The sequence below is a fragment of the Oculina patagonica genome, chromosome 11 (assembly GCF_052425735.1).
Source record: "Oculina patagonica isolate OP01 chromosome 11, crgOcupat, whole genome shotgun sequence".
Classification (NCBI taxonomy): domain Eukaryota; kingdom Metazoa; phylum Cnidaria; class Anthozoa; order Scleractinia; family Oculinidae; genus Oculina; species Oculina patagonica.
Genome location: NC_135768.1, coordinates 13,832,167 through 13,838,627, shown reverse-complemented (window position 1 = coordinate 13,838,627; position 6,461 = coordinate 13,832,167).

Sequence of the window (6,461 nt, the reverse complement as noted above, 5' to 3'; positions counted from 1 at the left end):
GCCTCAATATTACAAGCAAAAATACTGTTTGATGAGGCGCCTGGTTGAAATAAAATCAAATTCGGCAGTAATTGCCTTGGGAAGCCAATCAAAAGCAAGTAACTTAGTCTAGGTGTCAATCAAGTTTGGTGGACAGAACACCTGCTAGCTTCATGCACATTTAGCTGCGGTGGTCCAGTGTTACACGCGGTCAGGGAGTCTGAACAACGAACAAGACACTCGTTACTTCCCTTGATATACAGCACTTGCTGTGTAAGGCTCTAATAGAATCCCCGCCGTTGTTGATAGATTTAACAGTAAAACAGTAAAGCAGGTCTCGTGCCAGCGGTTTTACAGTCAGGTGCTGTTATAAAGAACCAAAACCGACCATGCTGGTCATGTTTTTCTCTCATTAACTCTTATTTTCTATTACCATTATCTTTAATTGGTATCGTTTGTAGCGCGATGCATTTGTGATACAGTCACGTAGAAAGAATGTTCAATTTGGCTTGCGCAAACCAATTTTTTTAACGAATTTGAAATTATGATCAAAAGTGTGAACATCGAGTCGCTATTCGTAAAACTTGTAAATTGAAAACCATTACATGCGTTGATGAAATTCAAATGTACTGTTGTCCGTGCCAGGGCTATTTTGTCACTCGTTGGTAAATTCACCAACATCAAATTTTCACCTTTCTGTTGTCGCAGTTGATGTTTTGATCTACGCGATGGAAGAGAAAACTTTCATCAGCATATTCAACAAATCATTGTAATTTTATTTGCATGGGAAGTTTTTGACGACGGTGAAAGTTACTCGGCAACGAGGATAGCAGCGCTGAGTGGAGGTGTCATGTTAGCTTGTCACCCGTGATGAAATGTTGGAGTTCTTTTGTGTTTGAAGAGTAGACTTATTTCCAAGAATGACAATACAGACTAGAACGTGACATCCACCATGAGTTTGGCAAGAGCTACGTTTACAGTATTTAGATCCATTTGTATTTCAAAATAGAAAAAATAAATAAATTGTTAGTCAGATCTAAATCGTGAAATTGTTTCTTCTAGCGAAAATGTTTCTTTTGCATTTTTTTAATTAAATATTTTTTTCCACGTTTTGGGAAATGAAAGTTATCGGAATGGCGTCAATTAGGTGATATGAAAACAGAATTGCCCGGTTTGGGGTTGTATCCGTAATAATTTCCCGTTCCATAAGAGGTATTAAAGACTTGTTTTTCTTTCTATATAGATATATTAATAAAACATCGCCTCAAACATGGTTTGGGTGCCAAAATAACACGATGGTTTCTAAGCGACTGGTTAAAAAGTTTGATCGATTTGTTTTTTATTCGCAGTACACATTGATAAAACTTGAAAAAACTGTTTTCACTTGTCGCTGTTGTGCCAAAAAGAAGCAGCTGAAGAACACTTTACACCTCCCAAGAGATAACACATTTCTAAGCCACTTTTCTCCTCGTTTTCACAGTTTTCAAGCGTTGTTATTAATGTACCACACACTTCAAGAGTAGCGGCGAAGTTGACTGAAGTTAACACATTGTCAGTTGGAGCTGCTAACAAGGAACGCAGGAAATAATATTAAACTTTTACTATTTGACACGTTTTACTTGTTAAACGCAGAAAGTGAAAAAACAAGTCTTAATTCATAATTGTCGGTGCATTTCGCGCGTGAACCCCCGTCACAGCTTTTTGCAATTAAGTTAAATCAATAAAAGTTTTCATTTTCTCAAATTTATTTTATCCAGCTTTTCGGCTTCTTTAAAAGAAACATGTAGATTTTTCAAGTATTTTTCCCTTCAGTTTCGCGGTACTAATTCTCGCCAGTGGTTTGCTATATTTCCTTTAATTCTAGGTCTGTGCATTTGGTGGCATATCAAGACACATAATTTCCCGTAGTCGGTGCTTTCATTTCTTTTCTTCCCTGCCTGCCTAGCTGAAGAAAATTTGCTGCGAAAACTGTCGAGTTAATCCAATTCTCCGCATTGAATGTTTTAGTTTCGTTTGTAAATTTACCGGCAGGTTTGTCTACATGTTGTCATGTTTTAATTTGCATGTTACTCAGAACAAAAAACACAAAAAACTCTGCCAAACTTATGATTGACGTAAGTTTGGCGCGAAAGTGGCGCGAAAGTGGCGTAATAGCTTTGCGATGGAGTATTTAGCTGTGCTGCCAAATTAAGTCTTTATACCGTCTTAAAGCACCATAAAAAGTCTAAATCCTTTCCGCAGATCTTAATTTTCGTCCTCTCTCTTATTCTCGCGACTTTAGGAAACTAATATTTAGGTTCTACACTACGAAGAAATGATTGAAAAGCAAATTATTAATGCAATTAACAAGAAAATTCCAGCCAGCGCCCAAATTCGCACGCTTGATTAACGAAACATACTATTTGAAACTGAAAGTGTGGTTATGTACTGCAAAGCCCAAAAGTAAACTAACTTCGCTGAAAGGTAATAAGTCATAAGTTATATCCACCTTTAATTTTATTGATATGTAAAATATGAAAATTGATATACCTCCTTATATTTACCACTTGTCTTAATGTTCGCGCGTACGTTAAACACAAAATTTTTTATACCTTGTAAGGACCTAAGAGGAGTAAGTTTTTGTGCACGCAACTTATCTACTGTGCCTTTTATGGTAAAATGTAGAAGTGGTTAAAACCACAAGTCTTAAAGATATCTCGTAAAGATCTCCCAGTCAGTCAGGCCAGCGTGTTTGTCCACCGCAAAACGTGATAGTGGACATAGAAACAATGAGTTACTAATGGCCAGACGTAAGAATACATAAGCTCAAGGCTTATATTTTGTTTGGGCATATATAAATCGGATTTTGTGTGTAAAATAATGGCAAGGTGCCTGAATTGAAAAAAAATAAACGTGCGTTAAATTTAAGTCGTGTATGGGCCCGTTTCTCGTGGGTAGCAAAAAGTTTTCGCACCCGGAAAGCCACAGCAAAATTCCGAACCTTACGATAACAGAGCTGTTTTATTCACATATGTTTAGTATGAACCGAAGTTCCCTTCATACAAAGTTTCAGGCCTATACACTTCTCCGGTTTTTAAGATACAGATACTTAAAAATGGCTTAGCCCAACCGCACCCCTGGCCGAAAAGTTTCCGAGGCTTTCGAGAAACGGGCCCCGGGATTGTAAGCGTGTCTGAATTGTGAATTGAAACATAAAACACAGCCTTCAAATAGGGGTCAGCCGACATATATAAATAGCATTGAATACAGAAAATCACCATATAGTCTAGAGCTTATAATAAATTGGAGAAGATTGTTTCATTCTCACAGCTAAACCTAGCTACAAACCTATGGGCTAGTTTTCGAAATGTTCCATATATGAGATGAATGTTTTTTTTTAAACTAGGAGGGAAGCTGTTATGCTTTAGCAAAAAGTTTCAATCACTCGGCCTTGCCTTTATTTCGATCTAGATCTTTCTCTATCAACAAAATTTTCAAGTCATTGTTCATAAAACTGAAAGTTAAACAAATGACATTTCTATCTATTCGAACGATCATTTCCGGCCGTGAATTTGCTTTTCTATAATCATGTTGTTAATTCGAATTGATTTTGCACGGTTTCGCAATGAGTTACGTGCATAGAATACTGAATTTCGAATGTGGCATGGCGGTCATCTGTACACTCTGTACTTAATAAATTTGTGCTTCTCTCGTGTTATAAATAATTTATACAAATACCTCTTTAAAAACCTGTCAGAATCTCATCTTATTGAAGCCATTATTTCATTAAAAATGTTGTGTTTTTGGCCGCCTGTTTCGTAATTCTGTTATGTTATTGATAGTTGTCATAATGACGCTTTTTATTGTCATTAGTGACGTACTGCATATAGCATAAAGCTCACGAAGCTTTTTCGAGACCGTCGTTTCTTTTCTGTTGCCGCAAAAAACCATTAGTCTCATCAATACCTTGTTATTTAACATTATTACAGTTCTCGGCTGTCACTGTGGTGCAGTCGTACTTTTCGTGACCAGTTGCGATGATTCATTACTGACTTGACGCTGATTGGCTTATTGGTTTAACAGCTGGTGAGCACCCTGCCTCACTGTCAATCAAACTGAATTTATTTTAGCACTTTAATGGTTTCTCTCGGAAATTAAAGTTTAGGCCACAATAAGCAAGCACTAGACATTTTATACGTGTGCTAAAAAACCTCACGAAGTGATAAAATTGATTCAATGGTTTGAAAACTCGTGGCCTGTATAAGGTTTGATGGCTTTTGAAGCCTTTGAAGTTCTTTATTGCTTTAATGTTAACACTTGGAAGAGACGACTGAAACAGGGATAGCCGTGCTTATTTTAACATTTATTAATCTTGCGCTTGAAGTTACTTAACGTCAGCAGAAAAAAGCACGAATGAAAGAAAGAGGAAACATCAACATCATCACAAACAAGTATAATTCAGAGAATAATTTCACGCAGTTGGCGCAGTTGCTGTTTTTCGTACTTGAATCATGAATAAATTAAGTAATTTTCCCCTCTCTCCCTTTGCAACGTTGCGTAGCATGCAAAAAAATAATGTCTCAATTGCTGCCTACTTTTGCTCACAAACTGAAACGCACTGCACGAGGAGTTTGGGCACATTGTGCTATCCAGCACTGAAACGGGGGGATGGGGTGGGTGGGCCAACGACTTTTGACAATGATTGTGAAAAGGATAATTTTAAAAGGTTGTTCCAAACACACCAATCTGCCCTTTGGTCTGTCCGTTGTTCGCTCCCTCCTTCCCTCTCTCCCTTATTTCCACGCTCCCTCCTCCCTCTCTCGCTCCCTTCCCACCCTTCCCTCCTTCCACCCTTCCAGCCGTCCATCCGTCCATCCGTCCTGCAATGTCTCTCCCTCCCACCCTCCAATCGACTGTCCGTCCTGCAATGTTCAGAACTAGAACCCCTGTAACTAACGGAATCCTACGGAACTTGATTTTTATGGCCCCTAAAGGTGAAAAAAAAATGTTACACCTAATGTTTGTATAAATTTGATATGAATATCGAGCATGATTTCGTTTAATATTCCAATAAACAGTTTAATCAAACGCAGTTTATTTTAGCAATAAATCATTCCTATCCGTGCGTATGGTTAAGCGGCGTAATCAGTAACGCAGGATGTTGAAGGAACAACAGAAAAGTTCTAAAACCTTCTGCTTGTAATTTAATGTTTTTTTCACGTGCTCTTCCAATATCTTGCGTGGCTTTTTAAGCTGAAAACCATAAAAGGGCTGTTCTATTGCTTTTGTGTAATATGAAGACAATCTCCAGCTGATGGTTTACTTATTGTACTAGAAAACAGCAGTTTTACGAAATTCTATTAGCCAAATTGACAATTGTAGTTGAATGTCCAGACAGCAACTGTAGTACCTGTCATTGTTTTAAATATGAAAGAAACTTCATTTAGGACACGAATATTTTCGTGTCTAACAGGTTTTAAGTGAGTTTAAAAGGGATTAAGTGCTTCAGTTACAATTATTAATAAAACTTGAAAAAGAATAAAGGGATTTTTGTCAGCTTTCAAAACTTTCATAATTTACTTTTTTTAAGCTCTTATAACAGTGAAGAGTATAATGCTTAGTTTTAGCTGATTGCAATAAGAGTTTGAAGAAAATTATTTTGGTGTACAAATTATGTGCGATTAGTGTCATAAACACGCAAAGATTAAATGTTCGTTTTCATGAGAACCGTAGCAAGCATGCAGTGAGGTAAATAATTAGTAGAGAGGTATCTCTTCAGTCTTGAACGTAAAATTGGAAATTTTTATATTCCCTTTAACCAAAGCGCTCATTATTCTTATTTTTCTTACAGTATTAAAACATTGTCAAGCGGACAGGTGAAAAAGTACGGGAAAACGTCGACAAAGCGATATTGTCTTGATGCGCTACCAAACTCTTAAAATGGACATTAACAGAAAAAACAGATCACATTTATTATACGGAGAATAGCTGTTTTGGAAATGGGACGGAAAAGCGGATCACAAATTTATTAGTTCTAAAATTGAAAAAAAGGTTTGTCGCTGACTGTGTTTTGAGGTAATTTTCAATTGAAAATTAACATCAAAACACAGTCAGCGACAAACCTTTAACAAACTAATTGCTCAATATGTCATGGTATAACACTTCTCAGAAGTTCTGACACCAATAGATCCGCTGGATAGATCAAGATAATTGTAAATGTTCACCATGTTTTGGGCGACGTTGTCGTCCACTCAGCCGTTGTGGTTGCTAACTTTAGGTTCTAACACACGAAACGACGTGTTGCAGGGACATGTAGCGGTTACAAAGACACAACATGAAAATGTAGCGGGAAAATGTTGCAGCGACACGTTCACTAAAAAGGTATCAGCACCCCCTGGTTTTCACTAGCGACGCAAGCACAAGCGCAAGCACAAGCGCGATCACGCAAAAAGGACAAAATGCAGTGCGCGTGTACTTTTGCTTGAGTCGAAGCCGTTTTCACC